Raw genomic sequence first — 25636 nt, 5'->3', positions numbered from 1 at the left:
AAAACACAAACCATACAGAGTCCCACGGAAATCACATTAGATAGGCCATCTTTCTAAAATTGTAATAGTCATCCTTCTAATTGCAGATAAAAGAAAGGTCCCCAAAATACTTGGAATAGTCAGGCTTTAGAGGCATGGGCTTTCTCTCTGGCATGTGAAGTTGGAAGCTCTTGGTTTCAGTGGTTCCATCAAAGGCCACAGTCTGCAGAAGCATGGCACGAGAGGAAGTAGAGGCTGTGGGCAGAAGATGATGAGTGCAGATGCAGGTCTCGTGTATTACAGGTTTGCTCTCTGTGTCATTTGCTATGTGACTTAATGTGAGTTCCTCATCACTTGGGGCCTCAAATTCCTCATCTGCCAAACAGGAAGTTGAAATAGATCATCTCTGAGGTTCCTTAGATTTCTAAAATTTCCTGCTTCCTTTTTTTGTTAAAATTTCTAGTTGAGGGGTATGTTTCCACTGAGGTGGTGCACTCCTATTAATGTTTTATGTCTAAATGTATTGTATTAACTTATGTTTCTATAACCATTTATACTTTACCAAGTATTTTCACATATATATCACCTCTTACTCTTCACAACCACTTCTAATTTCCTTTTTTTACAGGTAAGGGAATTGAGGCTAAATGAATGAGGAGGGTGACACAAGAAACCAAGCCCACACAGTTAACAAGTGGCAAAGGGAGCCTTAAGTTAGATTTTCAGCTTCAAAGCAGGGCCTCTATCCACTTCAAAAAACTTATTGCACTCCCCTGAGAGCCTATTCCCTTGTTCTAATCAATTCATGTTTAGGATATAACAACTCAAATAGGGTATTAGGTAAGTTAAATGGGTTCAGCGCTAAGGACTCACTAAAAGAGAAGAATGGCTACATTTTATTGAACCTAATTTGTGAGCCATCTGGGAACATTACCTTCAATGGGACACCCAGAGCTAGTGTCCCCAGCTGAGACACTGATAAATAAAGACATCAGCATTAGAGTAACATTAGAGCTGCAGAGAGGTAAAGAATCTAGGGGCATGCAAGCTCAGGAAAGTCTTTTTATTTTTCCTGAATGCACTTATAGAAAGAGACATGCTTGGCTTAAATGAAGGCTGCTGTTAGATGAAATTCCTATAGAAATGTCCTTTGGAAGAATCATCTTGCAGCAAATTGGACACTCCCACAATGTTTGGTGTCTGAGTAACTTAGTCCTAGTGACTGCATTTAAACTCACTCCTGGCATTAGTGAGTTAATTAGTGTCTTAATTTCCTCATCCTTAAAACATAGTAATTATTTCCTCTAAGGTTGCTATAAGGACAAAATGAGCAAATTGAGGCCTGGGAGTGGAGGTGGGATGGGTGAGTTGGGGTTAGCTCATTGCAGGGAAGCCAGCCAGCAGAGCTTTCTTCTTCATACAAATCTCCACCTCACTCCCTTTCCAACTTTGATCTTATATTCTTATATACCTGACTTAGTCTAAATTCCTGGTTTCTTCATGGATAAAACCCAATGTTCCCTGGTGAAACTCTTGCCCAGTTCCTTCTTTTTTTTTTTTTTTTTTTTTTTTTTGAGACGGAGTCTCGCTCTGTCGCCCAGGCTAGAGTGCAGTGGTATGATCTCCGCTCACTGCAAGCTCCGCTGCCGGGGTTTACGCCATTCTCCTGCCTCAGCCTCCCGAGTAGCTGGGACTACAGACACCCGCCACCACACCTGGCTAATTTTTTTGTACTTTTAGTAGAGACAGGGTTTCATCGTATTAGCCAGGATGGTCTCGATCTTCTGATCATGTGATCTGCCCACCTCGGTCTCCCAAAGTGCTGGTTCCTTTTTTTTTTTATAATTCAGTAACCCCAGTGTAATCTCTGAATAATATTTTTGTCAGGCTTATTTGTCTATGATCTGTCCAGAACAGATACTCTCCAAGTCTGGTTATTGCTATTCAAATCTTTTCCTTTCCCGTCTCATTATCTATCCTCTCATCCTGTATCCTTCTCTTCCTCCTTCCTTCCAAGAAGTGCTCAAGAACTTAGAGATCACCTACTCAATTACAGGCTCCGAGATTTAGGGAAATTGTGAGCAGTTCACAAATTTCATCCACATAGGTCTGGGCTAGAGTCCTAGTTCAGCAATTCACCAGTTGTGTGACTATAAGCAAACTGCTTCACGTCTCTGATCTTCTGCTTCTTTACTTACAAACGCAGATAACAATAGCTTTCTCACATGTCCAGGGTCTGATTTATTATCATTAGCATATGGAAGTGCTCAGTGATTTTTTTTTTTAAGTTCTCAGAGCTAGGTGCTAGAAATAAAGATGCAAAACAAACAAGAAACAATGAAAAAACATGTCTCAGTACCATAGGAAAATGTAAAGAGTGAGAGAAAAATGCAAACAGAAAAATATAATATACCATGTTAAGTGATTTAATAAAGAATCTCCTGTTCCCCAAAGGACACAGACATTCCATACAGGAGGATTGCTGCTATTCTTTATCTATTGGAAGCTGATTCCCTAGCCCTTAGGTGCCTACTCTGATGTTGCTTGTCCCAAGCAGTAGGGAGCCTGTGTTGACCAGGTGCCCTGGAGCACCTCATTACACATTCTGGCACCACTCTGCAATAACAAGATCCACTTCCATATGTCTCCCCTCTACTCTACCTCTTTGCTCAGCCTTCTTGATCTGAGCTTATTATATATCCCCTCCCTCCCTCAAGCCCCAATCTTCTCTTATCAACTCTAGGTGTCTCTTGGATCAAATTCATTTTCTCCCCAACACTAAAAATAAAAATATTCACGTTACAACTCCATCCGTTGCCTGGAGATAACGTTCGGCTCTTCACACAGGCAGACCTTCTCCAGCTGTGCCAATTTAATCCTGTTCTGTTGCTTCCTTCATTTTGAATAGGATACCTTTGGCAGGTGAGGTGTTATGAACATCAGCGTGTTAAATCTTTAGCAGAGAATAATTCTCCTGGGCATTTTTTGTTCCATTTCATTTTGTCCCAGATGCTGTCATAATGTCTGCTAATATCTCTAGACTTTCTCCATGAGTTCTTTGGCAATTCATTAATACCTGTGCACCTCACACAAATATTACTTGAGCACCTACCATGTGCCAGGTGCTGGACTACAGCACTTGTTTGATGCTTGTAAGATAGGCAGGATGTGTGTTGAGGGAAGACAGTGGGGGAACAGCCAGCTATTTCTTCAACTTTGGCTATTGTTCACATATAAATGTGTGCAGGGGAGCAGAGTGAGGCTTGGTCATCAATGTGGATTTCAGCTGTCACCTTTTATCCTCCACATCTCTGTCTGGGGGCAATATACCTGCCAATTACGGAGATTTTTCTAGCCAGGTTTGTGCACTCACAATTGGCTGCCTATGTTGCACTTTAAGAATAAGATGTTCCTACAGTTACCTCTTCTCTTTGCATGGATACCCTCTGCTTGAGAGGTCAGGGGCTCTTGTCTTTGAATGGATAGTTATATGATTCATTCACACAGTTTCATTTGTATATACTTAATTTCATCACTTGGCTGTGTTCTTTTTTAAAAGTCTCTTACTTATAGCTTTTAGTTCCTTATTTGTAGTCAGATTTATAATAGATTGTTCTATCATGTCTATTTTTGCATTTGCTTTTATGTTAGTTATTAACTGGTTTGAGCAAGAGAATGTTTAGTTATTCTTTCATATTCAGTGTTTTCCCTTTGTGACATTTTTGATATATAAGGACTTTTTACATACACTCTCATTCAAAAGGAACCACTATATATTTCATTTCTTCAGCTTCTTCAAGAAACAATTTAGGCAAAGATTTACTATGGTAGATCCTGAATAGTATACAAATTTAGGTTATTACTACTTCAAGATATTTATTTGTATTAAAAAATGTGTCCTGATTTGCCACTCCATTACGAATTCTCAAGCTCAACACTTGGTCACAATTGGAACTTCCCTAACCTAGGGTTGGGCTAATCCGAGACTGGGTAGTCGGATTCAAGTTTGAAGGACCTCAAACATCTAGGACTGCTCAGGTTTCAGTGGACTCAGAGAACGTCTGAAAATAGGCTGGTCAGCAATTAGTGTGTCCATTTCACAACTGAGAAAACTGAGGCCCGCAGAAGCTAAATAAACAGATGCAGTCAGCACTCTGTGGTGACCAGACACAAACGATTCTGATTCTAAATTCTGTGATTTCCTCTCTTCCCTCTATATCACCTTGTGCCTTGTCAACATTTAGAATCAAGGCATTATCTTCGAAAGGCACAGGGAGGATGAGAAGGAAACAAGCCTGGTGAAATGGAATGGTCAGAAGAGCCTCTCTAGCATAGTACTACTTACAGGGTTAATTTCATGAGGAGCCTGATTTGGAAGTTCAAAAAAGGCGAGAAACTAGAGAGAATGAACTGGAATGGGTGAGGTCTGTGGCAATGAGGTGGTGAGAGGCTTTAGGGCTGAGAGGGGCACAAGTCCAGAAGAGAAAGTAGGATATATCAGGACTGAAAAACATTTTTGGATTACAAGGTTAATTTCTTTTTTGCTGTATTACAGAAAAGGGAGTCATAGAGGGAAGCTAGAAAATAAATGTGCTGCCTTATGAAGTAGGGAATTCCCTATTATAAAAAGCTCATGCCTGTCTGAATCAATCAGGGTGCAACCAGAGAAGCAGAAACAAGCACTTGTAGATGATGTATATGTGCATGCACATATGTGTGTGTATGCATATATATATACACACATACATATATACACACATACCCACATATGTACATACACACATATATAATCTCTTAGTGGTTGGTTCTGTTTCACTAATGAATAAATGAATACATTATATAATATATATATTTTATAACTATATATGCATTATTTATTTACTAGAGAGATTTGGCCTTACGCAATTGTGGGGGCTGGTTAAGCAGTCTGTAAGTCTGTTGTCTCACATCTGATGCTAGAGCTTGAAGCCCACTGGGCAGGCCATTAGGAAGGGAAAATGGATTTAAAAGGGGAAATTGAGAGCAGTTCAGAATCTGGAAGCATGAGCTGAAATCCCATGAGAATGAATGAGAACCTTGGTTTTTACTGCTTTGCAGCTTGATGATGTGGGTGACCTGTAGAAGCCAGAGTCCTTTGTCAAAGAGTTAAGCACACACATCTGGACATGGACATGGAGAAGCTGAAGGAGAATCCAGGGAGGGGGAAAGCAGTTACAGGCCCACATGCTGCTTCATGCTGCCAAGGTTCATCTGGATCCACAGATGAGCAACAGCATGTGAGTTACAGGATGGCTGCCACCTCCCTTCTATCCTCCTATACCTCCCAAGTCTCCCTGTGGCCTACCTAACTGAAAACATGCCAAGAAACCAGATTCTCGGTAATGTAATTCAATCTAGTCACGTTGGTATATTACAAAGCTACCATGCTATCCAGGAAGGAATATTGTAGCTGGCAGAGGGCTGACTGAGATGCTCTTTGGAGGCCCAGGAGAAGCTTAGAAACCTAGCAGGCCTTCTGACTGTTTAGCAGTGAGGTCATTCTCCAGCCAGGGAGGGCTCCTTGTGAACCCAGGGATTTAGCTGCTGTCTGTGTCTCTGCCCCTAGGAATTTTCATTTTATAAGACCAGCTATAGAGTAGGAAAGAGTCTCTTCAGCTTCTTCCTTCCTTGTTGTCAAAAAGATCAACATATCTGCCTTTTGCATTTTAAGGGTTTACAATGGTATATGTTTATTATTATGAGCAGTAATAACTGCTGACATTATAAGTCAAGACTATGTAATGTTCCAGACCCTTTCACATGCGTTATTTTGTTTAAGTCTTACAACAATACTCTATGGAAAGTATTATTGCTACCTTCATTTTCCTGATGTGAAACTGAAGCTTAAAGGGATTGATTTGCTCAATGTCAGACAGCTGTTATATCTTGGGGCAGAGATTTGAATCTAAGACATTCAGCTTTGAAAAGCAACACCACCACTGCCACCAAAAATAACAGAGAAGAAAGGGGAAATTACCACCTGGTTAAGAGCCCTCTCGAAGTTTTTACACTTGGGGCCTGGATATCTAGAATCTCCTACTTTCTTTCAAATTGGAAAATGTGTGATTCTATAACAATGAAGAAGAAAAGTAGGGTAAGTAGATGGAATCTGAGGAAATAAAAACAAAGAGTCATATAGGAGGCACTAAAGGGAAGAACTGAAGAAGGGGGAGAAAAGAAAAAATAGCAAGAAAACATTTTTCTGTCTTGTTACCATCTTATTATCCAAATGGGAAAGGCATACTATCTCACCTATGATGGCTGCAGATGAATATAAAGATGGACAAATTAAAACAATACAATAAATGAATAACCAATAGCTCAATTATGCCAATTGAAGACTTTCAAGTAATTCTAAAAGGTAATGGCAAACAAAACAAAACAAAAAACCCACAAAAGAACACTAAAGAATGGGGACAGTTGCTTTAGCAACTGTTCAGAATGCGTTCTGAATCTTCTCAGGACAAGTCCCTGGGCTACTACAAGGGTGGCTAATGAGGACAGGCAGGTAGTCTACCACATCTAGAACACAACAATAGCATGAAAGCCTTTGAAAGTCACTGAGTACATGCTGGTGCACAAAACTCTGGTTGCTGCTGGGCATGGTGGCTAATGCCTGTAATTCCAGCACTTTGGGAGACTGAGATGAGAGAATCGCTTGAACCCAAGAGTTCAAGATTACCCTGAGCCACATAGCAAGACCCTATCTCTACAAACAAATGAAAAAATTAGCTGGGTATGGTGGTGTGTGCCTGTAGTCCTAGCTACCTGGGAGGCTGAGACGGGAGGATCGCTTGAGCCCAGGAGGTTGAGGCTGCAGTGAGCCAAGATCATGCCACTGCACTCCAGCATGGGTGAGAGAGCGAGACCCCATTTCAAAAAACAAAACAGAAAACAAAACCCCAAAATACTCTGGTTGCTGAAGAAATGTAACAGGCCGAGTGTGTTTCTCTCTAACCAACTGTGGCTCAGTGCTGCTGTATGCAGCTGGTCTTCTGTGGAATGTCTGCCTCGAACCCTTCTCACCCAGCACAGACTGCTCATCATTGAGGTCCAGCTCAAGTAGCACCCTTTCTCAGCACAGCATTGCTCTTCTGGGCTTATTTCTGTCTGCTCTATATGATTATAGTTTACCTCATTGAGCTCCTTGTGGGGAGGGATCGTATCCTTCTCTTTTTGACATTTACATTAATGACAGTACAAGCACCTAGGGAACACTCTGAAGTGTGGAGTCACTGTACTGCTCCCTATTCTACATGCTTGTTGCCAGGGCTACTGAAGCCTGGAAGTCCTTCCTTGCAAAGGACTCTCAAAGCTCTCTTTTCTTCTTTATCTCCACTGACACTGCCCTAGTTTACTTCATCATCTCTTTCTAGGAATAGATGAATAACCTTCAAACATCGCCTCCACTACCTTCAGCAATGCATGACTTTATCAATGATGCACCTTCAAATAAATGATGTGTCTCCATTTCAAAAGCATAGGATGTTTTCCAGTTGGAGAGGTGGTAACTCCTTGGGACTCCCCCAGAGGCGAACATCCAGGGCTCCCACCTTCTCCAAGGGTAGGCTTCGCTTACTTATTTTCTTTTTCCCCAAACCATGTAAATAATGTCCCCCTAGAGAAGTCTTCAGGTCAACATTTGCTCTTCCTTCTTTGGCTTGCTGATTCACCATTCCTAACTGACCAAGCCAGGAGGATACTGCCAAGCCCCTTAACCTTGACCCAAGCAGGAACACAGACCACTGAGTTTCCTCAATGTTTAAGGATGAATACTTTTAAAACAGAATATATCAATAGGTGATAAGGATACCACATACCCAGATGTTATTTCCATCCTTCAAAGGTCTTTTGGCACATTGATCTTCTTAACAATCACAGAAGATAGATATTACTTTTTCTGCTTTATAAATCATCCAACAGAGGCTGAAAGGACTATGGTGACTTGGATAGGGCCTCACAGGGGCATAATGGCAGAGCTCAAATTAAAACATTGAAGTTCCGAGTCTAGGTAAGGCACATGTATGAGAAAGCTTTTACTCCATTGCTCTCAATGCTTACTGATTTTAAACTTCTAAGTCATCACAAATCTATATATTCCCAACCTCTGTTTATAGGCAGAATGCATTAAAGAGATTTATTAGACTGGCAATCTAGAAAAGATGACTGTTTTCAGAAGCTACTGCTCCCTAGTCCTCCTTAGGTAGAAAACCTTAATTTGTCTTCCCAAATTCACTCTACCTCAGAGAATAGCTTTGTGGATGGAAAGGCAATAATAAAAGATCAAACTCAGTCCAGCATCAAATGATCAGCCTCTTCTCTCTATTGCGGCAAATTACAGGCTTCCCCTAGGTGTAGCAGTTACTTACATGGTGAAGCTCATCTAAATAACCTGGCCATCCTAGGTGGTGGTGGGGCAGAGGGAGGAGGCGAGTGTCCCCCCACCCCAACCCCATTTCTCATTGAACTCTATTCATTAGAGGAGGCTGGGGTGCAAATCAGCTTAACATGTCAATAAGCCACCAACGAAATGCAAAAATTGACAGCTGAGGAATCCCAGCTCCCAACCTCCTCCACTATAGAAACCATCAGTAAAAAGGTTTCTCAGCCCCCTCACCAGGTCACTTAAATGAGCAATGATATTTGAGTCCCTCAGAGTAATTAATTTCCTCTGTCTCCAAAAGCTTCTCATATTTTTAATGAATTTTTACAAGTCTCAGATCCTCCAGCCTCCCTGCTCCTTCTCCAGTCCTGTTGTTCCCCAAGGTCCCATAACAAATAGCTCCCACTCATATTTGCCTTACAAACTCACATAAACTGGAAATGATAAATATATTATCTGGGCTTTTAATGGTCCATTGTTTAATTTTCTATGCTTGTCTGGCTGGAGAAGAGATGAATATTACCTTGTGGAGAATAAGATTTCTGTTCCATTTAAGGGGGGTTAGGGGTAATCTATGGCAGAAGAGCAATGCTCTGTTCATCCTAATAGGCAGTGCTGCTAATTAAAAGTGTTGGAAGGGACATCCATCCACCAGTCTGTGATTCATTCAGCATTATCCCCAGTAAACAAGAAATAGATATTGGAATGAATGCTTCTAATTTGTCAAAAGAATAGGCGTTTTCAATTGTGGATTCCTGGCTCCTGTATGAAGTACATAATTCAGGGTTGCCATCATTTAAAAGTTTAGGACGTCAAAATAACAGTACTTTCCCTTTATGCTCGTAAATCTCCAAGTCTGTTTTCCATGTTTCTGCATTTATCTTACATATTGTTTGAGTTTATTTTCCACAGTTGAGAATAGTTTCCTCTGTTGGTAAATATATTGAAATGGGCAGTGGGACGGAGGGCTGCATTTAAGAAAGAGAGCTAACATAGTTCTGTTGAAAATCAAGCCAATCTGAGATGATCTATTAGAAGTGGCTAAAACAGAGGCAGGAAAACCTAAGGATCCTGATGACATTTTCTAGGTACCTAAAGAAAAGACAAAAGAGAACCAATATTCTCTTCCTCTAACCATAAACACAAAGCCGACTAGAGAAAAGCAACCCCAAGCACCAATTCCAAAGGCTCCATGAACCCTCTGATATGTTTTAAGAAGGAATACAAAATACAAAAGCTACCACTTCGAGAGAACCCAGAGATATTTGTGGGAAATTTTCCCAAAGAGAAAGATTTTCCTTCTACCAGCGATACCCAGCCAGACTCAAATATTTACCTTTGTGTTGTACAAAAGAGTTCTTCAATCATGAAGACTGAGAGTCAGGGCTCACCACCATGTCTTGCTGAGTGCTGAAAACAAACAAAACATGATATTTAAAAAAGTAAACATTAATTATTTAATGGTCTTGTTTTTCTTCTCTCTCAGTAAAGAAACATTTACTAACTTCCTCCCATACACCAGGCACTGGGAATAGAGAGATGGATAAAATAAAAATACTACTGACGAAAAAGTCAACAAATACAGACCACTGTGCATGTTAGGCAAGAGGTAGTCACAGAATGCCTCTTAGAAGAGAATCAGGATACGTGTGTCTGTTTGTATCTGAGATACATACATATGCACATACATACATATCTACACATACACAAAAGAGTCTAAGAATTTTTAAAGAACTTCCCCACATTTTTAATTCATCTGACTTTCTAAAGGGCTTGGGCTCTTGCCTTGAGATCAGTAAACAGGCAGGCACTGGAGAAAATGTTGAGTCTTAAAAGCGATCAGACCCTTTAATCTGTAATTCAGCTTCCGGATTCCTTCTTCTTCGTCTTCTTTTTTTTAGAGACAAGGTGTCACTCTGTTGCCCACACTGAAGTGTGGAGTGCAGTGGCGGAATCACGGCTCACTGCAGCCTCAACCTCCTAGGCTTACGTGATCCTCCTGCCTCAGTCTCTTGAGTAGCTGAGGCTACAGGTGTGCCACCATGCCTAGCTAATTTTTGCATTTTTTTATAGAGACAAGATTTCACCATGTTGCCCAGGCTGGCTGGGTTCCTTCTTGAGGAAACAATTATGAATGCAGACCGGTATTTACGTACAGGGATATTCATCATAGGGTTATTTGTAAGAAGGAAACACCAAATAGAGGAATAAAAAAAAATTGGTATTTCTGCATAGAAGAATAATATGTAAATATAAAAATAATTTTTTAAATGTTCACTATACAGAAAATATATTTTGTATAACAAAATTGTTGATAAAGTTTCAGCTCATCCACGGGTTGGTCCTCAGAAATAACAGTGGTCATCTTTGTAGTATGATTGTAGGTTATTTTTCTCTTGTTTCTTTATGCTTTCCAAATTTTCTACAGAGAGCATGCATTATTTTTCCAGACAGTAAAGAAGCAAACAGAAGTTTCAGCTCCAATATCACAATTCCTGTACCACTTTTCTCAATTAGTTGGGGACTCCCTATTCCCCAGCAATACCTCCATTCTGAAGATAACACTGCACTGGAATTATCCATTTCCATCTCTGCCTCCCCTGTTTGTGAGTGCTTCTGATGACGTTTTTATGCCTTATTAAACTTTGCTTCCCCTGAACCTAGTCAGAGACTGGCACAATTGTCATTCCATCAATGTTTGTTGCCTAAGGGAGGAATGAGTGTGTGAATGAATGAACAAAAGAATTAACTAATGAAATGGACCTGACAAAAATTATATTAAGAAAATTGTTCATTCAAAATAATCAGTGACAATAAAAAGTGATGTTCCATTTAGATTCATAAAAGATACAAGAAAATGGAAAGCAGGGAGGCAGCAATTTTTCAGAGCAGTCAGTAAAACAAAAAAAAAAAGATCTTATGGTTAAAAATATACACACACACAAAGTCAATATAATAAAATATCACAGCCTAGTGATTTTCCAATGTATTCCAAGACCAAGAATCTGTTTAAGGCAGGAATATTTATCTAGTAACAATATCCCATTATAACAATTCAGTTATTTTACACATTTGGAGTTACATATATATAAACTAAGTAGAGGTTTGTTACTAGTTTTAATCAGAAATGAATGGTCAACTCCCTGTTCAAGGGAAAAAAAGTTACAGGATAGATTATTGTAGGGCTTTTTAGAAATTCAATTTAGTCTACTCATAAAACTAGTGATATATAGCCAGGATATTAATATACAGTTATATTTTTCTGGAGGTAGACCTGGTTTAAATCCCATTTTTGTCCTTTAAGAGTTAGGTAACTTTGAACAATTTATTTGACCTCTCTAAGCCTCAGTTTTCTTATATATAAAGTGGGATAATAAGTCTAACCTGACAGGGTTATTGTAGAAAACAAACAAAAAAAAATGACAGAAAGCCTGGAATTCAAAACAGGCTTAAAGTTCATGTCTTTTTACATAAAGACCTGGAGCTCTTAAACACACATCAATCTTCCTTTATATTATATGCCATAAAGTATGCTAAGCAATATACAAATATTTTCTCATTTAATCCTCCTCATATTTGTTGTTAGTGAAACCATCTTTGCAAAAATCATATCAGTGCAAAAATTACAGCAGTGAGGGTGATCTGACCTGACCAAATCTCTTCTTGCCTTTAGTCTTCAAGCTGCCCTTCATTATTTCTGGGCTTAAACCAAGGTAACTTTGGGAGAAATTTAATTTATAGTTTAAATGATAATAGCCTTCCCAAAATCCAACCACCTTTGTAAAGCTAATGAGAAACCAGAAGGCTAGGAGGATAGAGAAACCTGAATTTTGCTAAGGTGTAGACAAATAATTGCCAGCTATTATTCAAAGTTCACAACATATGCAATTTCCCCAGTTACTCCTGCAGATAACATCACTATTGCAGAACCTAAGATTGGCCTTTTGAAATATCTTTTCAGGTTTTTTGCATGTCTGATGACCTATGGCTCCACCTGGACCCAACAACCATGCCTGTGACCTCACCTGTGACCAGCACTACAGAAGGACCATTTCTCACACCCATATGATTGCACCCCCAATCAATCAGCAGCAAACACCCATTGCTCTATCCACTCCCACCCCTTCCCCCAAACTACCTTTGAAAAATCCTGCCCCAAAATGCTCTAGGAGGCTGATTTGAGTCAGAATAAAATACCAGTCTTCCGTTAGCTGGCTCTACGTGTAAAAATCTCTCTATTGCAATTCCCCTGCCTTGATAAATTGGCTTCATCTGGGCAGCATGCAAGAATGTAATCATTGGGCGGTTACATTAGGAGGTCCTGTTTTCTACTTTATAATCCTTCTGATTTCTGTAAAATTGGAAGAAACGTCCCCTCTTTCATTTCTTATTTTAGTTATTTAATTCTTCTCTCATTTTTTCTTAATGTAGCTAAAGATTTGTAAATTTTGATCTTTTTAAAGAACCAACTCTGTTTCATTTATTTTCTCTGTTGCTTTTGCATTCTCCATTTTATCTTATGTTTCCACTTTAAATAAGAGAAAATTGATGCTCACTATTAAACACTTAATGAGTGTCTGAGCCAAGATTCAAACCCAGAATGTCTGGTTCCATAGCCTAATCTCATTAACTATTATGAAAAGAAGGCACTGAATCTGGGTTTGGACACAGGCTCTGACTCACACAAAGTTCAGTCTACAATTTTACCTTGTTGCATTTTATTATTTGGAATGCAAAGACTTGAATTTTATTCCCTCTTAAGTCACACTTAAGTGCCTCCTGCTTATTTTCTTATTAAATATTTCAAGCATGAACCTGAATACAGACATAATTATAACAAAAACCTATGTACTGATACCAGTTTGGTCAGATATTATCATTCTGTCATATTTGTTTCAGATCTTTTTTAATATAAAACATTGTAGAAATAAGCAAACCCTCCCATGAATTTCTTCCCAATTCCACAAAGATAACGACTCTCCTAAATTTCCATACATATTTTTCTGTTCTAATACATAGTTGTATTCATAAACAATATATGTTACTGGTTTGCATGTTTTAAAACTTTGTTTAGATGGTATCCTAACGTAGGTATCCATTTAAAGCCTATTTTTTCTAATATTACATTTTCAAGCTTTTGTCCATTAGACATAATTTTTTTAACATGTAGATAGTATTTTATCACGTGTTTATATTTTAGCCTAATGATCCATATTTGATGCATATTTGGGCAGTTTCCAAATTTTGCTAACACAAATAATGTTGCAATGGACAATGTATACTCCTTGGGTACCTATGTGCGAGATTTATCAGCGGACTTGCTGTGCCATAGAGTACATGCATCTTCAGAATTATTACATTATTATTTTTTTTTCTGAGATGGAGTCTCACTCTGCCACCCAGGCTGCAGTGAAGTGGCACTATCTCTGCTCACTGCAACCTCTGCCTCCCCAGCTCAAGCAACTCTCCTGCCTCAGCCTCCCCAGTAGCTGGGAATACAGGAGCCCACCACCACGATCGGCTAATTTTTGTATTTTTAGTAGAGACGGGGTTCGCCATGTTGGCCAGGCTGGTCTCAACTCCTGACCTCAAGTGATCCACCTTCCTCGGCCTCCCAATGTGCTGGGATTACAGGCCTGAGCCACTGTGCCCGGCCTATTAGATATTGCTCTACAAAGTGACAGCAGCATTTATACCAATCTGGCGTTAGTTCACACTGTTACCAGCATTTGGTATTGTCAGATCAGATTTAAACATTTTTCCAATTTGATAGATATAAAATATCTTATTGTGTTTTAGCATGTATTTCTCTACATGCTAAAATACAATAGTGAGATAGAACATTCTTTTGTAGTTTATTTAATTGGCCATTTAGGTTTTCCCTTCAGTGATTTGCTTTTTCATACGTCCATTTTTCTATTGGGTTGTTATAGAAGGGAGACAACACACACCAAAAATAAATAAATAAATAAACATTAAAGAGAGAGTAAAACACCTAGTATGTCAGATGGTCACATGTGCCATGGAAAAACTGGAAGCAGAAAAGGGAAAAAAAGAGTGCTGAGGATGGGAGTTCCATTTTAAAGGAGGTAGTTAGGGAAGACCTCACCAGAAGGCGACATTTAGTAAAGTCCTAAAACAGGTGTGGTCACAAGTTATAGGAAGAGGACCCTAAGTAGAGGAAAGAGCAAAATGGTAAAATGATAATATTTGACTAAGATATGTGGTGGTATATAGGGGTTTGTTATAATTATGTTCTATACTAAATTTGTTTGCTTTCAATACCAACTCTTATGTGGGTATATATGTTGAAAATATTTTTCCTATGTGAACATTTTGTTTAAAATGACATATTAAACTTCTAAAATTTTAATGTAATGAAATATATCTATTTCTTCTCTCATTTTTTCTTAATCTAGCTAAAGATTTGTAAATTTTGCTCTTTTTAAATAACCAACTCTGTTTATTTTCTCTGTTGCTTTTGCATTCTCTATTTTTTATCTTACGTTTCCACTTAAGTAAGAGAAAATTGATGCTCAGTATTAAACACTTAATTTCCCTTTACAGTAAGTGTTTCTTTTGGTTTTACTCAATAAATCCTTTCCTACACCTGAGTCATAAAGACCTATAATTACTTCTAATATTTTTAAAGTTATGCTGTTGGTACTATTTATATAATATAAAGTCAGAATTAAGTAACCTTTCTGTATAGCTATGCTTTGTCCTGGTACCATTTATTTCTCATTTCATCATTTCTACTCTGAAATAATGCATCTGTGATGACAAAGTTTCTACTACACACAGTCTGTTTTGGGGCTGTATATTTTGTTCCACTAGTTTTCTATTTCTGTGCAAGTATTCATGCTATCTTAATTACTATAATTTTATCCCAAATTTTCATAGCCAATAAGGCATATCCATCCATCCATCAATCAACTCTCCATACATCCATCAACCAACTATCTACATATCCATCCATCCATCCATTCATCCATCCATCCAACTGTCCATCCATCCATCTATCCAACCACTCATCATACATCCAACCCATCCATCTATTCATTCTCCACCCTACATACTTCATCATAAATCATCCATCCATCTAACCATCCATCATCCATCCATCCATCCATTCATCCTCCACTCTCCAGTCTTCATCATCAATCATCCATCCATCCAACCTTCATCATTCATACATCCACCCATCTATCCTTCCATCCACCCATACATCATTATACTTCATAAATATTTGTTGACAGTTTAACTGTACCAAACACTGATTTGAACACTGGGGATTTAATAACAAACTAGACTTATATTCCTACCCTTATGGAACTTGCATTCCAGGGGACAGAGAAAGACAATAAACAACTAAATAATTGAATATAGAGTGTGTCAGATGGCGATAAGTGCCACGGAGAAACATGAAACAGGGAAAGGGGATCTGGCACACGTTAGTGGCTGAAATAATACACAAACTACAAATACAGTGGAACAAAAAGTAACTTTTTAAAAAATATACAATAGAAATTTAGAGTTTGGAGAAAAATTTAAAATGCTCATATTTGGGATCTAGCATTGTTTAACAACTTTTGTTGAAGATCCTCTACCCCTAATGAGGTAAAAAATTTAACCAGTTCTTTCCAAGCTGTGACTACATAGGAAAGTCTGTTTTCAATGGCCTGAATGTTTGTGACTCTCCACCCCTGCTAAATTCATATACTGAAATTGGAACCCCCAATATGATGGTCTTAGGAGGTGGGGACTTTAGGAGGTGATTAGGTCATGAGGGTGGAGCCTTCATGAATGGAATTAGTGCCCTTATACAAGGTACTACAGAGAGTTCTCTCACTCTTTTTCTGCTGTGTGAGGATACAAGAAGTTGGCTGTCGGAAACCCAGAAGTGGGCCCTCACCAGAACCCAGCCATGGTGCCACCCTGGTCTCAGACTTCCAGCCTCCAGAACTGTGAGAGGTAAGTGCTGTTGTTTAAGCCATGATATTCTGTTCCAGCTGCCTGAACTGCCTAAGACACTATTTTAGTCACCTCAAAGGAGAGGTCTGAGTACACACACATTCTATTAGGTTGGTGCAAAAGTAATTGTGTGTGTGTGTGTGTGTTTGTGCTCGCTTTGGCAACACATATACTAAAAGAGTAATTGTGGTTTTTGTAATTATGTTTCATGGCAATAACTGCAATTAGTTTTGCAACAACCTAATATTTGGTCTTTTATTGTGATCTTACACATGACATAGGTCTTGGACCAGAATGTGACTGCAGTTTGTTAGCTGAGAGGGTCTGGAAGCCTAGAAAAGTTTCTGCTTCTAGATCTTGGAATAAGCCCAAAGTTCTCAAGCACAGCTCCCAAAAAACCACAGAAATAAGCTGTTCATAGGTACTACAGAGTAAACGTTTTAATAAGCACTATGTTTGCTATCTTTCCAATCACAGAGTAAAAAAAGACAATAGATAGTTGCTTTTTATTTGTTTGTTTTACCCTAGTTTTTACATCTTTGTTGGTTTTGATTACTACTTTCTATGAAAATTTAGTATATTTTCTTAATAACATGTGAGCTCTGTGTGATTCTGGACAAGTTATTTCCCCTTTCTAAAGTTTAGTTTCCTCCTTTAAAATGGGAGAGTATATAATTGCAGGTTTGTTGTAACATTAAGTACTATTTTGAAAGACCTTAGTATACTGACTAGTGTGTCACAGGCATGGAATCAATGGCAGGCCTTATAATTAGGCTTATTATACAAACAATTATATGTATTTGCAAAAGATCTCCAAGACATCTCCATGCTCTGGCACCTGCCTGGGCTTAGAACCCCAGCATCTCTGAGGCCTGGTCCTGTCTGAGCCACATAGACAGTGAGCGTATAAATTAAGACCACAAATCTCAATTCTGGCCCTACCACTTAATAATCATCAACACATGAGGACTGCCTGTGTCCCAATGAGAGCCAACATATGTAAACAGCATCATATTAGGGTTACCTCATCTGCACATCCCCAAGAACTCTACAGCTGTTGGATGAGGGTAGCAGAGCCAGCATGTACACAAATTATATCTAATATTCTAATCTGCATACATTCAATCATAGCAAAGGTGTGAGCAGTAAAACCCCTAGGGGAACCAATCACAGTACGGGAGTTCCCCATTGCAGAATGTGAGGATCCTGAGCTTTCTTAGCTCCCATTGCAGGGGTTCACTGACCCTCCTCCTTTCTAATGTTCCAGCCAGTTCCCAGACAGAGATTTGGAACTTGATTTGACAAGAACTGTCATGTTGCATCTAATCTGCAGTGACAATTTAGCAGCAGACAGGACAGTGACAGCATTCATATCTGCAAGGCAGCTAGTAGACAAGTGGAGGCATCTAGAAGTTAGTTTGACATCTAGATGAAATTATTCTAACTTCAGAACTTTAGAATATGGAGACCCTTTACCTCCACCCCAAAAGAATACGTTCATGTGTGTAGTGGCATTAGTAAGTAAGAAAATTTAATCAAGAGAAGTTCAAAACTTTTATGTTAGATCCTCCTTTGCTATGTTGAATCACTCTATAATAAATATGAATAACTGAAAAAAGTTGTCTCTGGTTGGGTTCTGCTGATTACATCAAAGACAGCAGATTAATATAATATAGTTCATAAATCTTCAACCCCTAGTAGCTTTGACAGATTGATTCATTTACCGAGTCATCCATCCATCCTTCCTTTTCTTCAACAAATGTTTACTGAGCTCCTCTTATATTCCAGACATGGTTCTAGACCCTGGTGACATACTAGTGTTCACGGTCAAATGAGTACAGAGAAGTAAACAATGACAAGGATAGAGATAAGTACTGGCTGTTATGAGAACACACATGGGGCCACCTTGGAGGAAAGCCCACGTACACCAAACACAACTTTGGTACTATTTCCCTATTTGTTCCAATGACTCTGTGTTTTCCAGAACTTCTTCTACCCCTGCTTCTATGTCTTGCAATGTCCCAGTGTCTATTGTTTTTGAATTGATTTCCTTGTACTGCTCCTTGCTTTGCAATTTTTTTCTTTTTTTTTTTTTTTGAGACGGAGTCTCACTGTCGCCCAGGCTGGAGTGCAGTGGCGTGATTTCTGCTCACTGCAAGCTCCGCCTCCTGGGTCCATGCCATTCTCCTGCCTCAGCCTCTGGAGTAGCTGGGACTACAGGCGCCCACCACCATGCCCGGCTAATTTTTTGTATTTTTAGTAGAGACGGGGTTTCACCATGTTAGCCAGGATGATCTCGATCTCCTGACCTTGTGATCCACCCGCCTCGGCCTCCCAAAGTTTCTAATTTTTTTGAGACACAATCTTGCTCTATCACCCAGGCTGGAGTACAATGGCATGATCTCAGCTCACTGCAACCTCCTCCTCCCAGGTTCAAACAATTCTCATGACTCAGCCTCCCGAGTAGCTGGGATTACAAGCATATGTCACCACGCCCAGCTAATTTTCTTTCTGTATTTTTTTAGTAGAGATGAGGTTTTGCCATGTTGGCTAGGCTGGTCTCCAACTCCTGGCCCCAAGCAGATAAGCTCTGCCTTCCAAAATGCTGGGATTACAGGCGTGTGCCCCTGCACCCAGCCTCTTTGCTTTGCTCTTAATGTTGATGGACTATGGACCTCTCAGTTGTGACTTCCAATGCTTCTATGCAGTTTTCCCCATTCTCTGGAAATTCTCATTTTAGGAACCTTACTTCTGTTCCCTGGGAACCCCAGTCCCATCCCTTTAAGCAATATGAAACACCCTGTCTGTGGATCAAATTCCAGGGAGACTTCTGGGCAAAAATTCTTTTGCCCCATGACCTGACATCTTTGGTCATGCCTCCTGGAGGCACAAGTCCCCATCACAGGGCTGCCTACCACATGTATCTGATGGCTGGAATTAAGGGCAGCAGGGCAGAAAGCGGATCTGCTGACACCACAGTTAGACAAGCTTGCACCGAGGCTGTAAAACACCCTTGGCAGAGCACACCAGTAAATTGTCCTACTAATTAGTTTATTATTTCATTTGAGAGATCAAATACATAAATAAAATTAATAAACCCTGCAAAATAAGTGCAGCACTGGAAATAAAAGTACTTCTCAGGTCATTGCCTTAAACACAGATATTACATGCTAGAATAATGTTAACACAAGGAAAGCAAATCATGCTGCCTTATAGGCCGGAACGTACCAGGAGCAGCTGGGGTTTGTGGAATGGTTGACAAGCTTTGGGATAGGTCAGGAAACATGAATGGTGTTCTCTACTCTGCCATTACTTGCTATGTGACCTTGAACAAGTCAGTTTCCTCCCCTTCCCTGACCAGTGTGCTCATTTACTCATGAGTAAAATAAGGAGTTTTGACTATTTCTGAGGTTTCCCCCAGCTAGGAATTTCATGGCTATAAAAATCAAATGAAAAAAAGATGGGGGCTGGGTGTGGTGGCTCACATCTGTAATCCCCAGCACTTTGGGAGGCTGAGGTGGGCAGATGGCTTGAGGTCAGGAGTTCAAGACCAGCCTGACCAACATGGTGAAACCCCATCTCTACTAAAAATACAAAAATTAGCCAGGCCTGGTGGCACACCCCTGTAATCCCAGCTACTCAGGAGGCTGAGGCACAATAATCTCTTGAATCGGGGAGGCAGAGGTTGCAGTCAGCAGAGATCACCCTACTGCTCTTCAGCCTGGTCAACAGAGCAAGGCTCTGTCTCAAAAATAAATAAATAAATAAATAAATAAATAAATAAATAAATAAATAAAGATGAAAAGATAGATACTGATAATTATAAGCTTAGTTAATAAAGAATACATAATAAAAATGAAATAAAATCTGAGAATGCATTACAATATTCCAGTATGGATTTAAGAACTTGGAAAGATATTAGATAATATCTAACCCAATACTTACCAAATAAAATGAAGGGAAAAGGAAACTGAGTTTGCATTCATGGAGAGCCTCCTATATTCTAAGAACTATGCTAAGGACTTTCTTGTATTAACCCCAATAAATAAGCTCACAGAGCAAATAAATCATGACCAAATCCACACAGAGAACAGCAAAAGTAGGTTTTCTACTCTTAGTCAAAGGCTCTTCCACCAAGCTGTGTCTGATCAGCCGGCCTCTTCTTGGGGCCCCAGGCACAGGTTGCTCTCAGCCACCACTAGCACTTATACGGAACTCTTGAGAGATACCAAGGGTAGTGGGCCCTGTGTTGTAAACCTTTTGTATATCATTCACACAAGTACAGATGGCAAAAGGAGTAGTGCAGGCAAGATGGAGAGATCAGCTTAGGTGATTGCTCCCAGGTGCCTAAAGACATGCTGTGTGACAGATTCTCCCTTTACACTGAAACACTCACTCTGCTGAGGCTGGGAGGGCTGCCCTCTGACAGCTTGCAGCTGAGAACTTGCTCCCCTAATGTCCTTGGCTGAGGAGCACCTCCTCTCCCAGGAGAACAGCCACTTTTCTGGGGCCACCCAGTATTCAATGACTGACAGCAAAGGGGGAGGATATAAAATCTTGGCCTCCTTGCTTCAATTTGGCACAACTCTGCAGGTCATCTCAGCTTCAGAGCTTCCCACGGAATTGACTGAGGCCTTTACTGTGACTGCATCACTGTTTAGCTTCCCACTCTGACTGGCTCTGACACCCTTACTCCCTAGTAAACTTTCCACATGCAAACGTGTCTCAAAGCGGGCTTCCTGGGAAAGTGAATTTGTAATTCTGTGAAACCTTGAAAAAGTAAGATACAAACAAATAATTCAACTCAAGTAAAGAAATAGAAAACAATGGTGCATTTGTAGAGACTAAGAAACTTGCAAACAAATCTTATTCCTCGTGATGAGACTTCTGGCCTTGGATAGTCTGGGGAAAAAAAAAAGGTACTAGTGAAGAAATTTTCTCACTCTGTCTAAAACTGCCCCCTGCTAGAGAAGATTGAGTTCTAAAGGCTCAGTTAAGGCAGGGAGGCAGATTGTTACAGTGCAGGCACTGTAGTGTAGTGGAAAGGATAGGAGCTGTGGCTCCAGATGGAGCTGCAGTCACAGGTTGGCTCTTTCTGTGTAACCTTGACTATTATACTGAACCTCACTAGCCTCGGTGTCCTTAACTATAAAATGGGGACGATTCCTAACTTGCATGACTATTGTGATACTCGGTTACCTTCTTGACGCCAGAATCTTTCTCTAGAATTATTCCCAGAGATAAATGCTGCAACTTTACAGGATAATGATTTCACCCAAGGGGTCTTTGAATCTCTCTTGTGCAGCCCTTAGCTTGTCTTGGAAGTCACTAGAAGATAGTGTAGAGTTGTCCCTTGGTATCTGCAGGGCACTGGTTCCAGGAACCCCCCATACCAAAATCCATGGATGCTGAAGTCCCTTATATAAAATGGAGTATTACTTACATATAACCTACACACATCCTCCCATACACTTTAAATAATCTGTAGATTACTTATAATATTAATACCTAATACAATATAAATCCTATGTAAATAGTTATGTTGTATTTTAAAATTTGTATTTTTATTGTTGTATTGTTATTTTTATTTTTTTAAAAAACATATTTTTGATTCGTGGTTGGTGGGACCTACAGTTAGTAGAACTGGTGGATGTGGAGGGCTGATGCAGTGGTCTTCTGATGGAGGCTAATAATGAAAGGAATGGTCCTAGTGAGTTTTGGCCTCAGGAATAAAAGGAATGTTGGGACTTGAGGGTGACTGTAAAGATAAAATATCCTGAGGTCTGGAGATCCAGCTTCTCAATTGCCATAGCCCAGGAGCTAAACGCCAAGAAGACAATCAGAGATTCCTGGCTGCTCAGGGTTTGCTATTAAGTTCTCTCTCCTTCCTCCACTTTTTTTGGGTAAAGAAAAATAGCTCTATTAGCTACAAAAGCTCTGTCTAGAGAATGTTGTTCTTTGCTTGTTTGTTTGTTTGTTTGTTTTTGAGACAGAGTTTAGCTCTTGTTGCCCAGGCTGGAGTGCAATGGCGCGATCTTGGCTCACCGCAACCTCCACCTCCCGGGTTCAAGCGATTCTCCTGCCTCAGCCTTCCTTTGTAGCTGGAATTACAGGTATGCACCACCACGCCCGGCTAATTTTGTATTTTTAGTAGAGATGGGGTTTCTCCATGTTGGTCAGGCTGGTCTCGAACTCCCGACCTCAGGTGATCCGCCCATCTCCACCTCCCAAAGTGATGGGATTACAGGCGTGAGCCACCACGCCTGGCCTGGAGATTGTTATATCACTCGTTCATTTGGTGCCCGCATAGGCAGGACAATGAGACAACCACTTTTTAGAATCATGTGCAAAGCATTATGGGAGCACAGGGAAAAGCACATTTAGCATTAGGCCAGACCTGGGCAAAAAGTGAGATAGCTTCTTAAGGAGGTGATGCTTGAGCTGAATCTCATCTAGGCTCTTAGATGAGAAAGAGATTAGTATAGTCCAGATGGGCAAGGGAATAGTGTGGGTCAGATGGAGAGACCAGCTCAAGTGCTTGCCTCCAGCAGTCAAAGGACATGGTATGTGGACAGATCACCTATGGGAAATGCAATAATAGCTGGGGGATAATCATTTGATACTCATTCTGACTACTGACATTCCAAATTCTTTCTGTTTTTCCTCTACCAACATTTTAGCATCATTCTGCAATTTGGACTACCATGTTTGATACTGAATTCAACCCACCTAAGCATTTGAAGAAAATTTCACTTTCTCTTAAAGGTGGTGTATTAGTGCATTCTCACATTCCTATAAAGAACTATCTGAGACTGGGTAATTTATAAAGAAAAGAGGTTTAATTGACTCACAGTTCTACAGGCTGTACAGGAAGCATGGTTAGGGAAGCTTCAGAAAACTTGCAATCATGACTGAAGGCGAAGGAGAAGCAGCCATTCTTATATGGCCGGAGAAGAAGGAAGAGAGAGAAGGGGGAGGTGCCACACACTTTCAAATAACCAGATCTCAGGCGAACTCACTCACAATCATGAGAACAGTGAGGGGGAAGTCCGCCCCATGATCCAATCACCTCCTACCAGGCCCCTCCTCCAACATTGGAGATTACAATTTGACATGAGATTTTGGCGGGGACACAAACCCAAACCACATCAGGTGGGTACATAGAAGCTTAGAAGGAAGAAGGAATTTGTCCAAAGGTATACATTAGTAAAAGGTTAAGATGTGAGTCAAAGGATTTCTGGCCTCAGATCATCACTTTTTCTATCAAGCATCGGTAACCTGAACAGGTATGACTTGATGTTTCTTGTGTCTCACGGCACTGTACAATACTTTACTTTGTTAATTACAAATTTTAAATTGTCTGCGGTAATGAGAGTTGAACATCTTTCCCTCCCAATATTTTCTTATTTTTTTTTTTTTAAAAACCACAACCCATTGCTCAATGTTGAATAATAGGCATATTAAGATATATCTCAGGCTTAATAAATAATCACCACTGGGGTTAATTTATATTATTTTATAGTATGCATGTGACGGATCCTTATCAATATTACATTCTTCTGGTTGGGATGAAATGAACAATTTTAAAATGGCTTAATTAAAATAAACAGGAACTGAGAGAGACCAAAGGCTGTAACTAGAACTTGTGTTCAGTTCTCTAAAATCAATTGTAATGTAAAAGCAAATGCAAGCGAAAGTTGATAGAATAGCATGTGTAGGACCAAAACTCATGCTGAAGTCTTAGGGTTTATAAGCAGGCAACATGGAGGTAAAAACTGAGCTCTTTTGGAATGAAACAGATCTCAGTTCTGCAACTTCACTGCTGTGTGACCTAGGACAAACCCTCAACTGTTCTGAAGCTGTTTCCTCTTCCACTAAATGAGGTTGTTCTTGAATTAAATGGAAAAAAAAAAAAAAAAAAAGGATGTTGGCAAGGGTTTGGTACATGTAAGCATTTGGTAGATATATTATTAGTTCTCTGAGCCACTGCCTCCACATCTTTACTGGATCTGGAAAATACCACTTTGTGAGACCAAAGACCAACTTGATGTAGACAAAGCAAATAAGGGATTTTTCAAACTCAATTTCCTCTAGTACATTTAGGAATAAAGATATATTAATATATTCAAGTAACTCTTAGATTTGTAAATTGTGAGATATCTGCTCTGGAAATTTGAATGCTTGGCACATTGCATATTTATTTATCTTTCTTTTCCAATACATGTATAGCTAGGTAAACTGCTCCTTTTAAATTATTTCAAGTATTATGTAAACAGTTACAACTTTATGTCAACATAAACCCAATGCCATAAACTTAAGAAATAGGTTTGAAGGACAATTTGATAATATGTAATAAAAACCTTAAAATTTGCTTAAGCCTACTTTTAGGGAACTTCATCCTAAGGAAATAATTTAATAATTATGGATGTGTCCAAAGATTCACCATAAAGATATCTATACATCCTTATTACAGTAAATGTTAGAAATAAAGAGATTCAATAACAGTGGTCTGGATAAATAAATTTGTATCTATAATATAAAGCCATTAAGTGATAATAAAGAACATTTAATGCCATTAGAATGTTTTCTTAACATTTTAAGCAGAAAAAAATAGGACAGTAGAATGCATAATGATGAGCCTACTTTTGTAAAAAGTACTTAAGTATGTAAGAAAAAGATGAAAGAAAATACATCAAATGTTGTGAACAGTTACCACTGAATACTAAGAATGGGACATATGTAACTAACCTGCACAATGTGCACATGTACCCTAAAACTTAAAGTATAATAATAAAAAAAAAAGAATGGGACAATTTTATTTTCTTCTTTTTGCTTATTTGTAATTTCTAAAATTTCTACCATATTTATTATTACTTTAGAGGATACTAACCTTCTAAAATTTAAATTAAAACCCACGCCATAAACAATATGAAAACCCAAACATCATTCTGAAAAAGCATATTTGTATAAAAATATTTGACAAATGCAATGCTTCTTCTATAAAAAGTTAAGTAAATTGACAAGAATAATATTTTGATACCTCAATATAAATGAATAAAAGATATAAATAAAACACTTAATACAATGAATAAACAAGCCTGTGGAAGTAGTCAAGTTTGGAAGCAACAAAATACATGAAAATTAACAAAATTTGGTGGCTTTTTAAAACCTATTAAGTTATCATAGTTTAAATAAAAAGGGACAACTACTTAATAGTGCTAGTAGGGAGATAAGTAGGCTTTTGCTACATTATAGGTAGAA

The 25636-nt window shown here is 39.2% G+C and overlaps 1 protein-coding gene across 6 annotated transcripts in view; it reads right to left on the bottom strand.

Moving 5' to 3' along the window:
* DAB1 (DAB adaptor protein 1) overlaps positions 1-25636 on the bottom strand; it is a 1250022-nt gene that overhangs the window by 645678 nt on the left and 578708 nt on the right. For all 6 annotated transcript variants that reach the window (XM_063801487.1, XM_054667233.2, XM_063801480.1 and 3 more), the window contains one exon: positions 9738-9811. The gene's annotated coding sequence lies outside the window, so the exon portion shown is untranslated. The remainder of the gene's footprint in view (positions 1-9737; positions 9812-25636) is intronic.

Source organism: Pan troglodytes, chromosome 1 (assembly GCF_028858775.2).
Source record: "Pan troglodytes isolate AG18354 chromosome 1, NHGRI_mPanTro3-v2.0_pri, whole genome shotgun sequence".
Taxonomy (NCBI): Eukaryota; Metazoa; Chordata; class Mammalia; order Primates; family Hominidae; genus Pan; species Pan troglodytes.
The sequence above is the reverse complement of the archived record's forward strand: the minus strand, read 5'-3'. Positions and strand labels throughout refer to the sequence as shown.